Here is a 16,584-nt window from a genome sequence, read left to right as displayed (position 1 = left end):
CTGGCTAGCCCCCATGTCCTCGGCCCTCCACCTGCGCCTTGCCCTGGCCCCTGCCCTGGGAAGACCCCTTCTCCCAGCAAACCTGGGGGAGTCCCCTCCCTCGTGGTCAGCACCTGGCTTCCCTGTGACTCAAGCCCAAGAGCACCCTTGCGTCTTGGCACACGGTTCAGAGGCCAGAGGGTCACAGATCCAGGAGGCGGGGAGGCCGGCCAGCACGCGGGGCAAGAGGCCAGGCAGGGTCCCCCAGGGAGACAAGCAGGGGCTCTAGGCTCGAAGTTGCTGGCCACGTGGGGACCACAAGGTGACGGCGGTCAGGGCCTCACCTGGACCCTTCGCTGACCCGCCAAGGAGGGCACGGGGCAGGCAGTGGAGGCGGGGGCCGACCCGGGGCACCACGGCAATGTTTTTGCAGCGCCGTGGGCACGTCTGCAGTGGATGTCATCTGCCACCCTCTTGTTGCCGCTCCTTAATTAAGTAGATGGACTCCTTCTGCGGCCACGAGTCTTAATTCATCCTCCACAGACTGGCCGCGGTGGGTCCTCCGCACCAGCAGCTCCTAGGACAAATGGGGGCCTTTTCGCGTTAGCGGCGGGGACAGGTTAAAAGCTAATTATCAGCTCTGGTCGCCCATGAGAGAGAGTGGACGTCCTTATCCATCATCAGGGGCCAGCGGAGGCCGGGAGCGGGAGCCTCCTTCCCCAGACTGGCAGCCCCGTGCCCCCCGGAGAACCTGGGCGAGGGCCTGCCCCACCCACAACCCTCTGGCCTGCCCCGATGACCACAGCCCGCTTCTCCTGGGCACCTCCTGACCCCCGGCGCACGACCTGCCCATCCTGCCCACCCATGGCCTGGCTTTGCAGACCCCCCGGGTTCCGTAGGTCAGGGCTGCTGAGGCCTGTGCGTGCGGCCACCCGAGTGCCAGGCTGCCTGGGTTCCCACGCTGCCCCTCCAGCCGCTGACCCTCATCAGTCCAGCAGTCCAGTAAGGACACCTGAGCTACGCCCTGGACCCACGGCCCAGCTCACAGCAGGTGCCTAGGACACAACCCAGGGAGCTGGGATCAGGAGTCGGTGCCCAATCAGGGTGGGGAGCGAGGCCCAGAGGCCCAGACCTGGGCAGAGCCAGGGGAGGCCGAGAGGGAGATTCACGCGGCACAGACTTGGCAGGTCCCCGTCCCCAGCAGAGTCCACCAAGGGCCGTCCTGGAGGGTGGGCGAGAGGCTGGAGGTCGACACCTCCTGCCAGGCCCAGCTGGGCTCAGGCCAGCCTCAGGCAAGGCGACTAGGCAGCCCGAGCCCACTGGGGCTCACTACGGCTCAGCAACCTGCGTGGCAGGGACCAACCCTCCACCAGTGCCCAGGAAGAAAGTGGAGCACAGAGAAGTCAAATTCTTCCTCAGGGTCACACAGCTAGCAACCACGGAGGTAAGACTGTGGATATCCCGGGGGCAAAGATCACGGTCTAACCACAACCCACACTGCCCTTAAGGGACGAACGGAGTCCCAGCGGGTGAATCTGCTGGCCAGGCTCCACCCGCGATGCTAGCTGGTCCCCACCAGAGCGTGGGCCTCCCCACCATGAGGAGCTGCAACCCAGAAGGGCCTGCCGGCCGATGCTGGACACATGGGCCAGGGCACACCAACCCGCAGCAAGGAAGGCTGCCCCGGTCCGGCCACCTGCCTTCCCTTCCCGGCCCCTCAGAGGCTCTCCGCTGGCCACCCTAGCCCAGAGCCACCAGCCAGCCCAGGGGGCTGAGGGGGCAGGAGCTCAGCGTCTCTGTCACCCCCAGGCAGAGGGAGCTGCAGGCCATGGGTAGCGGGAGGCCCAGAAGGGCACAGAGGGGAGGAGTGAGGGCAGCAGGGTGTGGACCGGCTGCCCAGGAGCTGGCCGGCCCCTCCGCCCTCTCCTGTGGGAGCGTGGGCCTGGCCGGGCTTCCTGGGGATGCAGGCAGAGGGCAGCCGCCCCCCAGCCGCCTGCTGGCCCAGGCCTGGGACCCTGGGCACCCCTGTGAGCCCCCGCCTCTCGCTGAGCGGCCCTGAGGTCGGAGCTCCTCCCCGGAGCCACCCAGACGGCAAGAGGTGCCACCAGGGGGACCCAGCTGTGCCTGTCTCATGGCCGAGCTCTGACTCTGCCCAGTGCCATCACCTCTTTTGCTGATGTCCAGGGAGTAGAGACCCACCAGCAGCCAGAGAGGACACGGCACCCCCAGAGCCCACCTGCACAGGAGGCGGAGGCCAGGGGCTGGAAACGCAGGTCCCCACCCCAGGAACCAGGCCAGGGTGAGCAGGGGGCTAGGAAGAAGGGGCCAGGAGCCTGAGAAAGAAGGGCAGCTGGCCCCACCCTCTGTGCCCTGGGCCCCACCCTTGAGGTCCACGGTGCCTTGCCTCACTAGGGTGACAGCCAGGCAGCAGGGAAGGGCCTGGTGCCCAGACTGGACTGTCAAGATGGGCATGGGACCTCCAGTGTCCCCACTGACCTGGGAGCCTGCCACGCCAGGTTCCGGGCACAGGCTGCCAGGAGGAGGCCGCCACCCCTCCCCTCCCTCCCTGGGAGTTGCATCAGCCCCAGCTCCGGCCAGTGGCCAGGCGGGGCCGGGGGCAGCGGGGGTCCTGAGCCCTGCTCTCCCGGCCCCCGGCACCCAGGAGCCCCCAGACTCCCCCGACCTGGAGGCGTCTTAGTGGAATATCACCCAGAATGTCCCTGAGCCGGCTGCAGCAGGAGCTCTGGGGGCAGCCGGGACGTCACCTGCGTGGGCACACGCTCACCTGGCACCCTTGTGCACGGCTTGTACACCCAGTGCACTGCACCCCGCATGCCCACACCCTCAGCCGCTCACCGCACCCCCACCCCAGTCCCCCCTCAGCAAGTCCCTCCACCTCCAGGGTCCTCGGTTTCCTCATCTGCAGGATGGACCAAGCCCCCGCGTGAGCCGTCCTGAGCGTCCACAGGGCGCGTGGCCAGCGCCCAGCACAGCTCCTGACACCACCTCAGGGGCTCCCAAGACCCGCCCCGGGCAGGCCCGAGGGCAAAGGCAGGGGATCTGGGGGTCTCGGCCACACTAACCTTGTCCACCCATCGACAATCCTGGCCCATCCTGACCACAGCCTGGGGCAGCCTGGTGGGCAGGCGAGGGGCAGCGAGGGGTGAATGACCCTCCTGGCACAGCCCTCGTCCTCTGGGGCCTGCAGGAGGGAGCCCGCCACAAGGACCCCAGGGAGGCTGAGGGTGGGGTGGCCACCCCTTCATCAAGTCCCTACGTCCCCAGGCCGCCTCCGCCCGCAGCCAAACAGGGCAACAGGCCGGGCCGCCCCAGGCCCTCTTCCCCTCAGGCCTGGGGTCAGGGCGACCTGGGGGCCCTGGACAGGCACTGAGGGAAGGCAGACGAGGAGCAGTCCCCTGCCGCTCTGCCAGCTAGAAGGTGGTCTTTCGGGCACTGTGACAAACCCGTGGGCTGTGCCCGTTCTCCTTGGCACCCTGAGCCGTGGGGTGCTTGGCACTTCTGGGCCTCATTAGCAGAGGACCTTAAAACAGGAATATGGAGGCCCTCCTGACCCGGGGCTGAGTGCCAGCTCGCGCCGTGCCTCCAAGGGTGGAGCTGGAAACCCCCTCCTGCCTGTCCACACGAGGAGCTGGAAGGCCACACACACACACCCTCAAGTGCAAGAGAAGATGATCCAGCAGGAAGCAGGCTTCAGGGACACCACTACATAAAAGAAGAAACCGATGTCCGTAGAGGTCCTGAGCCCAGAGCCGATTTGTAGCACTGGAACTAGGACTCTCAGTGCCTCTGGCCTGGTCCTGGCCAGAATTCCGCACCAGCAGGAGAGGGCCGAGGGGCCAGGGAGGTTGGGCTGGGAGGACAGTGCGAACCCGGGACAAGAGCTTGGGACTCAGTCCTGGCTATGCCACCACTGGCCCCGGGGGGGGGGGGCATGCAGGTGGAGGGTCTCTCTTCAGGCCTATGTCTCCAAGCCCAGACAGAAAACCAGCCCCCAGGCCTGGTGGTGCCCTCTGACCTCCATCCTACCCAGCCCCCAGTGGACATCAGTAGACTACCATCAGTGGCCGCTGGGCACTGGTCAAATCTGCCGGGCCGTGTTGCTCCCTGAGAACTTCATGAGACCTGGGAGACACCCCAGCCCTGGCCGAGGCCTTCCAGCCTCCAAAGACCGGCTCTGCCAGTCTCTCTGCCAAGCCACCTCCAGGGAGGTGCGGCCAGCAATCCGAGGCCTGCAGAGCCAGGCTCCCCTGTCCTGGGTCCAGCCACCGGAATGCACCCTGCTGCTGTTCCCCCAGGCAGCTCCCAGAGCTGCTCACAAAGCCTTTTGCTCTTGTGTGAAATCAGGAGGGAGGGAGGGAGGGAGGGACGGGCCAGGGGCTCCCGGATCCTGAGAGGTGGGGGGTGGACACAAATGAGGCCCAGAAGAGTCTTCAGATGAAGGAAGGAGCCTCAGGATCCCCAGATCACCATGCACCTCCTCTTGCAGCGTCTGCCATGGTGTGAATACTGTGTCCCCAACCCACAGGTCCAGGGCCCACCCCCAAGGGGGTGGCATCAGGAGGAGGGGCCCTTGGGAGGCGAGGAGGCTGAGGTGAGGCCGGGGGGGCCTCTCCCTCCCTCCCACATGGGGCGTTGGAGGGTTGGGGAGGCACAGCCACCCAGGCGGCAGACAGAGTCCTCTCCAGCCCCAGGCCACCTGCCCATCCTCCCTCTGGGACCAGCCTCCAGGCCTGGGAGCAATAAACTTCTGTGGGTTGCAAGCCGCCCAGCCCACGGTTTGTCACAGTGCCCAAAATCCAACATGGGTCCCAGGCCTCCTGGCAGTCAGAAGCCTCAGGCGCTGTGGTCATGAGGCGCAGCTAGGGACTCGCCCAGGTGCAGACAGCACAGGAGAGGCCCTGCCCACTCTCGCTGACCAGCCTCTCCGGAGCCCAAGCTTCTGCCTCAGGAAGGAAGGGGGGACCCTTGCTCCCCAGTTGTGAGTGATCATTTCAACGAGGGTGAGGCTGGAGGTGCAGAGTGGCCGCTCGGTGGTGGCCGCCTAAAATCCCTGCGACTCGGGCCTCGGCTACTTAGACACCCTGTCTCAACATAAAAGCCAAAAGGGGCTGGGGACGTGGCCCAGTGGCAGAGCACCCTGGGTTCAGTCCCAGCCTCGGAAAAAACAGAGAAAGAAAGAAAATACCTCGCGATGTCCAGAACCCGCAGCGTCCCAGGAGCACCTGTGAGGCGCTGCCCCCTCGCCCGAGGTGGCGCGGGAGGGGCTGGGGCCTCGCCCAGGGCGCGGGTCCATGTGCTGCCATCCTCCACCTGGCCCTGCCTGGACCAGATCTGGGGGGTCAGAAACGGGTCACCATGGTGCAGACCAGGGTCTGAGGGGCCAGGCCGCGAGCCGGGCCATCTGGGTACGCGACCTCAGTGCCAGGCTCGGGCCTCAGGGCCTCCACGCCACGTGGCTCATCCCCAGCACACCAGCTGCTCTGCGTGTGCCCAAGAGCATGCCCCGCAGGCTCGGGACAAGGCCATAGTCCAGTGTGAAATGCAGATGGTCACATGGCGACCTCATGGGGGTGGGGGGCTGGGGGGGGGAGGTGATGGAGACAGCACACAGCATGGCCCTGGCCACGTGGTCAGGTTGTCCCTGCGTTTCCCCTGGCTCCCTTGTGGCCTGTCCTACACACAGTGAGCACCTCACTGCCCACAGACCTCCTGCACGCTTGGACCCTCGCACCCAGAAAGACCCGACCCTACTGGTCACCACCAACAGCAGCCACTACAGGCCTGCTGGGGCCCATGTCCATGTGACCAGGGACATCGGCCATGGCCAGCAGGCTCTGCAGGGGACAGATAGCCCTGCTGGCGGCAGTCGGCTGAGCCCGCTCCAGGTCACTTGCCCATCAGGGCACCTCGAGCCAGGAGACCTGTCTCTGGGCCCGGCTCAGGGACAGCAGCAAGGGAAGGGACGGGAGGCAGAGCCCTTCACAAAGAGCGCGTCCTCTGTGAGCGGAGATAAACCCCAGAAAGGCGCAGAGTGGGCGCCACAGAGCTGCAGGCCGCGCTCTCCTCCCTGGGCATCGGCCGCTGGCGCGTTATCTCCCTGCATTATGTGGGGCCGCGAGTGGGCACTCGCGCCAGCCTGCGCGGGTTCCCTCGGAAATATTAATATGTAAATGTCACTCTGGGAAGGCCGGGGACGAAACGGAACGGCCGGCTGCGAGACGCTCTGCTGGCCGATAAAAAAGAAAAGGCAGAGGCTGCTGAGCTCAGGCGCGGCCGGGCGGGCAGCGCGGGGTGGGCACTTCTCTCCAGGCAAATGGGGGATGCTCCGGGCTGCAGCCTCATCGGGACGCCTCCACCTGGTCCAGCAGGAAACTAAGGGGGGGGTGTCTGGACTCTCCCTGTGTGTGTGGGGGCCCCTTTGGCCATGCTCGCCCGACTGCCCACTCCACAGAGGGGGACTGGCTCGGGAGCCTAAGGGGTCCCAGCCTGGCATGTGACCTTAGGGTTCTGTCTCCATCCACCTGACTCCCAGGAGGGACCACAATGGACAGACCTGACCCCGCCACACGCCACGGCCAGGCCCCTCCCAGCCAAGGCCCAAGCCCTCACCCACTGGGCACATGGAGGACCAAGTGCGGCCGGGGGGCGGGGGACGACAGTCTGGTGGTTTCCAGGGAAGACCTGGGGCTCCGGGCCAAGGCCTGGGCCTGTGGCTTCCTCGGGGACTCACCGGAGGGAGACGGAGGGGGAGGCCGGGGGGCAGAGAACTGGGAGGGAGAGGAGCGGGCAGAGGGAGAGGGCCCTGGCAGCAGGCCCAGGGCGAGGAGGGCCGTGGAGCTCACCGTCCGCCGCAGTGCTGGGGCTCGGCCGACCTGGAGGGCCTGGGGCGACCCACCAAGTCTGGGGTCTCGGGGTTTCCAGGTGTCCCTTGGGCTCCAACACGCGACGGTCCTCAGAGTGAGGCCCCCACACAGCTCCAGGGGAGCAGAAGGGCAGGCTCTGGCGGACCCCACCCCTTGGAATCGCTGAGGGGCCCGGGATCCTGGTGGTCAGTGGAATGTGGGGCCCTGGCCTGGGGCACACACTGGGGGTGCCAAGAGCAGCCAACTCTCAGGAGGGGAGGAGAACCTGGGGGTTCCAGGCAGCAGGTGCCCGAGTCCTTGCTGACCTTGGTGGACAGGGAGGGAACCACTCCCAGGAGGCTCCGCAGAGGAGAGAAGAGCCCGGAATCCAGAAGCGCGGGCCTGGGCAGCCGAGCCGGCGTCCTGGGGAGCCATGAGGGCAGGACGGCCAGTGGCTCGAGGTGCTCGCAGAGCCCACCGCTGTTTCAAGGACCTAGGAATCTGCTCCTCCCTCATGGGACACAGAGAAGCTGGGTGAGTGGCCAGCGGTCACCCAGCTGATGAACTGAGAGGGAAGGAGCCCCTGCAGATGGAGGGGCCTCGGCTCTCGAGGACAGGTAGGAGGTGGGGCAGGATGCCCAGGGGCAGGAGCCACCAGGGGACAGGCTGGCCTGCTGAGGCCGCAACCCCGTCACCAGGGCGACACCCGAATGCCAAAGGCCAGGGAAGGGCCAGGTGGAGCGCAGGTGGCCGGGCACAGGCTGAGACCCACCCACCGTCCCACGACTTGCTGGCCAGGACAAGCTGGCTGACCAGGTCTCTGGCCTCCAGCCTCTGGCAGACACACAATTAAATTAGCACCAAGACTCTGCAGCCTCCTGCTAAGCAGCCCCGCCCGCCCGCTCGGGTGACGGAAGGCTTTGATATCAGAGTGGACTCTAATGCGCGCGGTGTGAGGGACCCTTAATTTATTACGTGCCTGTAATTGATGTTTATATAAAGTAGCTCTTACAGCTACTCAGAGGAGGAGATGAAAAGCAATCAATAAGCCATTTGCCTCGGAGAGAGGGGAGAACAGCACACATCAAAGCCACCCAGGGCGGTCCTGGGGCTCCAGCCACCAGGCAGCGCTGGCCAAGCAGATGGCCAGGGCGCAGGTGCCTGTAGCCACTGGGTCTGCAGAGGCGGCAGGAAGTCTGGGGTCCCTCTGCAGAGGCCAGGCCTCCCTGTGGATGCTGTTTGTGGCCTGCGTTCGTCCTTCCCGCCTGGCCCAGTCCTGGACTCTAATTCCTTCAGGGCCACCTTCCAGGACACCAGGCCCTGGAGCACAACCTGGGTCCTGCTGCAGGGAGCCCCTGCTGGGCCACAGGGTGACCCCAGGGTTGTCCGCCACAGGGCTAAGGCTGATGGTGTGCAGGAAGACCACCTTGCCCTGGGCAGACCCCTCCCAACTGCACACACGTCTGCTGCCCACTCCCATCTAAGCAAAGAGCCCAGAGCTCCGAGCAGTCAGGCAGGCGGGCTCTAGGCGAGGCCCTGCCCACCTTGGGAGCTTCCCACACAGAGGCACTAGGGAGCATCTGGGGGGAGTGTCTGGGGCTGCAGGACAGGGGACCATGGTGGCTCATGCAGGACTTGGTGGCTTAAGAGAGCAGGAATGCAGCAGTTGGAAACCTGCCCCACGGGGCTGAGGTCCAGGGTCACGGGACATGTGCCCTAGGGGGCTGAGGTCCAAGGTCATGGGACATGTGCCCTAGGGGGCTGAGGTCCAAGGTCACGGGACATGTGCCCTAGGGGGTTGAGGTCCAAGGTCACGGGACATGTGCCCTAGGAAGCTCCAGGGGAGGCTCCTTCCTGCCCCCTCCAGCACCCGGTGGCTCCAGTGCTCCTGGGCTTGTGGCCGCCTGCTCTGACTTCCACTACCCCAGAGTCCCAGATCCGCCTCTGCCACTGTCTTCTAGGGACACTGCGATGGCATGCGGGGCCCACCTGGGTCGTCCAGGGTAATCCTCCCTCAAAACCTCAACCACCCATCAAAGCCCTTTTCCAAATAAGGCCACCTGAATGGGTCCCAGAAGGGGCCCCCTCTCTTCCCAGCACTCTCTCCGCATTGCTGGGAGACCAGGGAAGAAAGCAGCAGGCTAGTGACAAAGGTGGGGACCCAGCAGGGGGGCCAGGGTTGGCTTCTGGGAGCAGCCAACTGTGGAACAGAGGCCGGAGGAGCCAGCAGCAAGAGCTGAGTGCAAATGCAAGGAGGAGCATTCCAGGCAGAGGCAGGGGGGTGCAAAGGCCCTGAGGCAGGGCCCTGCCAGGCGGCTGGGGTAGGAACACACTGGAAGTCGTGAGGCCTGCAGGCTGTGGGGGCTTGCGGCTCCCATCCTGACAACCGTCCCCCTTCCTGGGTGGGAGCCAGGGGACCTCCTGCGCTGGCCTCCCTGGCCACCGCAGTACCCCTGCCAGTGCTTCCTTCCTGCCTGAGCCTCAGCAACTGCCCGCCCCTGCCCAGCTCAGAGTCCACCGCCTGTTCTCACACGCACAGCTGTGGGCACAAGGCAAGGGGTGTGCAGGCGGGTGCAGGCCAGGCAGGCACACTGGGCTCCGGCCGGGCGGGGGGCGGGGGGCGGTGGCTGCCATTGCGAAGCCTCCATTAAGAATTGATCAGCCCGGAGGGAAGCAGCCTTCAGCCCTGGCCTCCCACAGGGGGCCTGGCAACAGCAAACTCCGCTTCTGGGAATAAAATGGAAATCCGGCCCCTGGAGTATAATGAAAAGCCGGCTCACAAAGCATTTTCCTGTGAGCGAGGCTGAGTGGGCCCTAATGACAGGAGGGCTGGGTGGCTGGGGGCAGCGGGGGCCCTAGGGAGAGGCACAAGATGGCGGGCCTGGGAGGCACTGCCCCTCCCCACTGGGCCCCACCTGCCCGGCGCTGCCCGGCCTAATAAACCCTCTCTCTTCAGAGTCACATTCGATGTGGTCCCAACAGGGAGCCATACGTCACCAAATCCAGCAAAAATTTGTGCTAAATTGAATCAATCCATCTTGGAAATGGCTCTTGTCAGCTTCTGTCAGAGGAACTGTCTGCAGGGCACGGAGGGATCAGGAGGGGCCATCAGGACGTGAGGGATGGGGGGACGTGGGGGGCTCCCCCTGCCAAACACCTCCAGGGCTGCGGCTGCCTCTGCCGAGCGGGGAGGGGGCTCACACACGCTCTGACCACCCTGGGAGGGGCTCGGGCAGGCGGCCTGGGTGGGACAGGCAGGCCAGGGTCCCTGCAGGGTGTCCCTGTGCCGCCCCCTTGCAGCCAGCCTGGTGTCTGACTTCCATGCGCCCCACTAGGTGCTAGAGAGCAGCTGGCAGGGGATGGGCACCAAGTGGCACTCAGCACGGGCTGCAGGCTCGGGTCTGGAGAGGGAGCTGGAGCCACCGTCCCTGCGGGTGGCAGCCCAGGCGCTCGCCCACTCAGGCCTCGTGCCCCTGCCCATGCCTACACTGGCACTCTGGGTTCCCAGATGAACAAGGGGCATGGGTGTTGGCCACACCCTACACAGAGGAGAACTGAGCTGGGCTCACGCAGCCTCAGGACCTGCCCAGAGCTGGGCCACAGGCCTCCAGGGCTCCACGGCTGGCCCCACCAACATGGCCTCCCCAGGACCAGAGTCTTTGGCGCCATCCTCCAGGAGCCAGGCTCCCAGCAAGGGGGAAGCCCTGCCCGCCAACCCCAATTCCACCTGCCTGCTCACCCGCGGGCAGGCCCTTCCCACCCCAGGAGTGGCCCTGCTGCCCGCCGCCTGCCTTGTCTGCCCTGCACCCTCTCCGGCCTCCCCTCCCCTCTGCTGCAGCCAGCCCAGCCCCTCCCGCCCTCCAAGCCCTGGCTCCTGGCCTCCTCCAGCCTCTCAGAGAGCAGTGACCACCCCTGAGTGCCTGCCTCGTCCACACGACCCAGGCTCCCCGGAGGACATGACCCAGGCAGGGCCTGGCTCATGAACTATCCCCTGAATGCCAAATCCAAGGGCCTCAGGGGCAGGGGCAGCCAAAGCCCCGAGTTCCTGGTCATTCCACCCCGTGGATAAGAGCAGACCCGCCAAGCCCTCAGCGCCACAGGCCACGGGCTCTTCCTTCAGAGCCGCGTCCTGGGGACAGAGGGGCAGCAGCTGCTGGACAGCTCCAAGGAGGGCTGGCCACGGCCTGGCCACCCAGGGTGGAACAAGGGCACACTGGGGAGCCCAGGCCCAGGCTCATTAGACTCCCCCCATGGGGTCACTAGTGACCTCCAGGAAGCCCTGAAGGCCTTCGCCTCTGTGGGGTAGAAGAGGCTTCTCATCCGGTCCAGCTCTCGCCTGGGGCACTGACCCGGAGGAGATGGGCGGAAGGCACCCGCGCAGGTGGCCTGAGATCGCCGCTGCCGTCAGTTAGACGTTAACCTCGGCTGGAGGCCGGGCACTGGGGGCAGGCGGCCAGGGCCAGAGGGACTTCTGGGGCAGTCATACTGTTCCTCCTCCAGGTGCCAACCGCAGGGTGAGGCCAGGTGCTCCCCAGACACTGTCCTGCTGAGAACGACACCTCAGTGACAACAGGAGATCTGAAAGGCCAGCTGGGCACCGTGGAGCACATGTGGCCCCGGCTAGGCAGGAGGCTGAGGCAGGAGGATTCCAAGGTCAAGGCCAGCCTGGGCAACTCAGCGAGACCAAGTCTCCAGATTAAATAAGTAAGTAAATCAACAAAGTCCTGGGGCGTGTCTCAGTGGTAGAGCAGCCCTGGGTTCCCTCCGAGAGAAAGAGAAAGAAGAAAACTAACATCTATCACAGGCCAATTTCTGTCCACCCCAAATCCATGTGTTGCTGTCCCAGTATCTGGGACCCCAGGAAGTGCCTTGTGTGGAGACAGGGCCTCCCACAGGTGACTGGGGCACAATGAGGTGCCGTGGGGGCTGGACCCTCCTGACCAGTTAGGACGCACACACAGGAAGCCCAGGAGGCAGGCCTCGGAGACCCAACACTGTCCACAGCTTCGACTTGGACTTCAGCCTCCAGGACGGTGACAAAGATTCCTGTTGTTTTAGCCACCCAGTCGATGGCATTTGGTTATGACAGACCCAGAAGGCTGGCACGGTGCCCCCTGGGGGCACAGGAAGGACCCTGGGGTCCACGCAGCAGCCCTGGGAAGGCAAGCTGCGAGGCAGGAGGAGAGAAAAGACCAGGCTCTTGGAGTCTGGCCTCTTGGGGTCCATCACCCTCAGAACCCCCACAGCTGGACTCGGTTTCCCAGCTGGACACCAAGCAGGCAGAATGCCAAGGACAGACTGCCACGGGGCCTGCCAGCGGTGGAGGAAGACAGAGCGTCTCGCCACGCCCAGGTGGGGACGTGGCTGGGAAACCCACAGACTGGAGCGTCACAACGCGGCTCAGGGCTGGCAAGGGTCACGGACACCAGGCCACCAGGTAAGTCACGGGACACAGGCTGGGAAACAGCAGCCCCGGCACCACCCAAGGGGCAGAGCCCGGCAGAGCGGCCACCGCCCAGAGAAGCCCATGCGGGGAGGGAAGGGCCAGGGCCAGGAACGGGCACAGAGAGTCAGGGAGCAGGACAGTGGCCTCGTGGGTGTGGGCTGTCACCACGCTCGCCCCTCACCAAGCCGAGGTGGGGACCGAGGCCTCAGTGGTGTCAGAAGTGTCCCCAAGGTGTGGCAGGCATGCGCCGACCAGCGATGGGTGAACACCGGCCTGACAGCGCTGGCCTGTGGCCGACTGCACCCTGACACCTCCCCAGGTTAAAAGGGACCTTGATGACACATTTTCTCCAAGTGCAAGAATAGGCCGCCTCCTGGCACTTCCTGCCGGGGTCAGCTATGTCTCCCCTCCTGTCCTCAAGTCAGACCCCAGCACCAGCCCTCCACCAGTCCCGGTCCCCACCGGCCCTGGGCTCCCTGTGCTCCTCCTGGCCTTTCCCTGGGTGCCCCCTCCCCCCGGGGCAGACCACCCCCAGCACCATCAGTCGGCTGACCCTCCCAGTGGCCCTCCCACACGGCAGCCACAAGTGGGTATTTAAACTCCTGAACGAAGCGGAGCGAGCAATCCCGGTCCTGGGCCACCGTGGCCCTGCCCCAAGTGCTCAGGAGCCGGGGCAGATGGCCCGACACAGCACCCTCCCTCTCTGCAGACGTCCTGACCACGACACAGCCCAGCCAGCCACTAGGGACCCACTGGATGGCTGGGCCCGCGAGTCACTCCTGGGGCACCCTGGAGGAGCTGAGAGCTGTGCGTGCGCAGGAGGCCTTGGGGGTGTCCCAGGCTCCCCTCTGCTGCTTGCTCTTGTGAGGCTCTTAGAGGACAGGCCCTGGAGGACCGAGGGACTGCGTGCTTGTGTGCTGGCCCGCGGCTCAGCGCCCAGGCGTAGGCACAGCTGGATCCCTGACCTGTCAAACCCTGGAAGGAGGCGCCACGTTCGGCTTCCCGGTGACGCGCCCGAGGCCCACGTGAGAGGCAGAGTCGAAGGCCATGCTCAGGCTGGCCCGGGTCTGCAAGCTGCCCTCTGTGCAGGCACAGCCACGGCAAGGTCCAGCTTCCCAGCCCTCCTGTGGGTCCTGGACCCTGTCACTGGCCTCAAGGGGACACTGTGAAGCAAGTGGGAATCTGGGGCCTCTGGGAGTCCAGACAGATTGCCAGGCTCATGGGAGTTGGGCTGGCAGTGCCCAGCCTCGCGGAGGCCCTGAGAGATGACAGAAAGACCCCGAGTGACACCCATCACCTGTGCACCAGGGCACCTGCAGCCCTCGCGCCACCGTGGGCGCCTGGAGAGACCCTCTGTGGGCCTGAGGACAGGGCACTGAACTTCTAGAAACCAGGTCCCAGCTGGAGGGAAGGGGCAGATCTGCTGGTGGCTTGGTGACCGTGGTGTGCAAGGCGGTGAGCACGCTGGCTGGACGCGGAGTGTACCTCCTACCAACCCCACTCTCCTACAGGTTGCTCATTTACCCAGGAGCCCAGGGATCACGCCCTCCGAGGGGGACAGAGCCCAGCTGGCCTGCAGCCCCCTGCCCCTTGTTCCAGGACACTGGAGACCCTCAGGCTGTGGAAACCAGCTGGAGCCCACTTCCTGGGCATCCTAGCCACTGAGTCTACTTGGTATTTGTCTGAACAGACTCACTGGCCACCGACCCTCTGTCCTGCACAGACACCCGATGGCCCGCGGCTTCACGCGCTCACAGTACGCTCTCAGAAACACCTGGGCAGCGTGGGCTGATCTAGCGTGAGATGCGTGTCTGCAGCACCCACACCCGCTCTGCGTGAAAACGGCTGCACCCACACTCAGGGCAGCCAGGCCTTGGGCTCCAGACTGCTCCAGACCAGGGCTGCACCCCTCCACGTCAAGGGCAGGGGACAAACACTGACACCCTCCATCCAGGACCCTTTCCAAGAGGGTCCTGGAGCACCCTAACCCTCAGACAGCCTGAAGCCTGTGCATGCCATGACCGTCCGGACACGTAGGAACCCACGCGAAGGCTGAGCGGACATCAGGCACAAATCCTCGTCCTGAACGAGGCAGTGACAGCCAGGCCGTCAGGAGCGCTACGGAAACGCAGGCGCTTCTGGTCTCTGGAAGTTTCTGTGTAACATTTCTGGACCGTGAATGACCACGGTAGCTGAACTGGCAGAGAGGAGGGACTGCTATGCGGGAGATGCGCCCATGAAGACTGCGCCCACTTGCCAGAGGGGCTTAGAAACTGCTGAGTGCCTCCCAGTCCACCTGGCCCTGGCTGCAGGCTCTGGGACAGCCCACCACTGGCCCTCTGCTCCCACCCGCCCTTCGCTGGGGGGCAGGGTGCAAGCACAGGCTCTTCCCAAGGCCCCACCCGCGGGGAAACGCTGGAAGAGATTTGTGGGCAGCTCTGCAGGAGGCAGAGCCCGGGGCGGACGGCCCTTTTCTGCAGGGTCAGCAGCCTGGGCCTCCGAGGCCACCTCTGCACCTGACCCTCCCTCCTAATGAGGGAGCACCGAGGGTGACCATCCGTCTTTCCTGCTGCTGATCCCAATTAAGCACCAGCCAATTCCCCAACCTGGCTGCTTCCGTCCCCAGCATAATATGTTATTTACCTGGAGCTAATAGGTTCATGGGCAGTGAGAGTCCTGCACCAGATGATGGCCGTGGGCTTCTGACAGTTTAAAGACCAGTCTCGGGGACACTACAGTTTCTAATTACAGGGTCTGTCGTCGGCGAGGTTCGGTTCAACGCCACCTCCTTCTCCCGCGGGTGACACTTCTGTCCAGATAGGAAATTTAAGCCCAGCCCCGACAGTTAAGGTTAAAAATACTGCTCCGTATGAGGCGAGGGATCATAATCTGGGTCGCTGCCGTGTTTAATTAATTGGACTGCGGCAATCAGCGCTCCGTGGGCCATAATTACAGGCAGGGCCAGAGGCCCGCCCCCCTCACCGTGTCTTACAGCTGTAATTTCGTGGTGGCTCTGACCTGGCTCAGAGTGAGGGGCCCTTGAGCTCTCCTGGGGCTTGAGGCGCTGCATTGGGCTACATGATTTGTGAGCAGCGAGCAGCAGCCGGCAGCCCCAGCCTGGAGCAGGTGGGCACTGGGAGCTGCCGCTGCCCACACCTTTCCACCCTGGGCAGCCCCCCCCCCCCAGGGGCCATGTGGGTGTGTGGCCCTGGCCAAGACCCCAGTGTGGAAACATAAGGGTCCAGCCTGGATGTGCAGATACCAGAGCGCCCCAGGGAGAAGGCTCCGGGCTCCTTGGTCAGGGGTTTCCATCCCCTCTGCATTCTGCCAACAGGAGGAGAGCTCCGACCTCAGGGCCTTTGCATTTGCTGTTCTCTCTGCAGGGAACACCCCCCAGCGCCAGCTTGGCTTCCTCCCCTCTGTTCAGGTGGGAGGGGGCTGTCCCACCCTCTCTCCCCAGAACCCCCCCCCCACTGCCGCCTGAGGCTGTGTCACATCTGCCCTGTGCTGTATCTTCCTGAGGACACAGTCCTGGCTCGTCTTGGGACAAGTGGCTCTTTATGGCCCTGTTTAGGCTTTGAAAGGACCCCTGCACACAGACTGGACGTGCCCCTGAGGCTCCAAGGACACCCAGAGCCGGGGGGGGGGGGGGGGGGGGGGGGGAGGGCCCCCCCCCTGGCTCCTCATCCCGGCCGGCCCAGCTCCCTCCTCCCTCTCTGACCCCCTGCAGATGGAGAGGGGCTCATGACCTGAGGGACACAGAACCCACAGTCACGGGGAGAGGCTGAGAACCTGAAGCGCCATTTGGAGGCCAGGTACTAGCTGGCCTCAGGAAGGCCAGCTTCCCTGGGAGCCTTTCAGGTCCCAGGGCCAGCAGCCGACACATCCCCTCCATAGCCCCATCAAGGTCGTCCCACTGGAGATGACCGTGGGAAGGGGAGCGCATCTGCTGGCTTGAGGCTGACCCCTACCTTGGCCCCGGGGCCTCAGAGGAGTTCCAGGCCTGAGGCTCAGACAAAATCACCCGCCTGGGGGTCTCCTCTCCAAGCCGTGGAGGACGCAGGGGAGGCAGGGCCACTGGGCCCCGACAGTGCCGGTCAGCCCATGCCCTGGCGCTCCCCACCCGAGAGTGGGCACCTGGGCTGAACTGGTAGCCCCGCAGACACGCTGGGGTCCCAACCACAGCCCTGTGTCTGAGGCTGGTTTGGACACAGGGTCCTGGCAGCTGTGGTGGCCTTGGTTGGGGTCATGCTGACAGGCCCCGACTCAAACATGACTGTGGGGTCCTCACAGACA

The 16,584-nt window shown here is 65.1% G+C and overlaps 2 protein-coding genes and 1 long non-coding RNA gene across 7 annotated transcripts in view; 1 reads left to right on the top strand and 2 right to left on the bottom strand.

Moving 5' to 3' along the window:
* LOC308637084 overlaps positions 1-15,740 on the top strand; it is a 35,216-nt gene extending 19,476 nt beyond the window's left edge. The window contains exons 2-4 of the long non-coding RNA XR_014019549.1: positions 11,343-11,546; positions 12,078-12,279; positions 13,800-15,740. This is a non-coding gene — a long non-coding RNA (uncharacterized lncRNA). The remainder of the gene's footprint in view (positions 1-11,342; positions 11,547-12,077; positions 12,280-13,799) is intronic.
* GSE1 (Gse1 coiled-coil protein) overlaps positions 1-16,584 on the bottom strand; it is a 298,010-nt gene that overhangs the window by 103,507 nt on the left and 177,919 nt on the right. The window lies entirely within an intron of this gene.
* Positions 1-16,584, bottom strand: part of COX4I1 (cytochrome c oxidase subunit 4I1) — a 327,664-nt gene that overhangs the window by 199,702 nt on the left and 111,378 nt on the right. The gene's annotated exons all lie outside the window — the stretch shown is intronic.

This window comes from Spermophilus citellus (genome assembly GCF_964194105.1).
Source record: "Spermophilus citellus genome assembly, chromosome: 18".
Lineage (NCBI taxonomy): Eukaryota > Metazoa > Chordata > Mammalia > Rodentia > Sciuridae > Spermophilus > Spermophilus citellus.
Note: the sequence above shows the minus strand (reverse complement) of the source record. Positions and strands in the feature narration are given on the sequence as shown.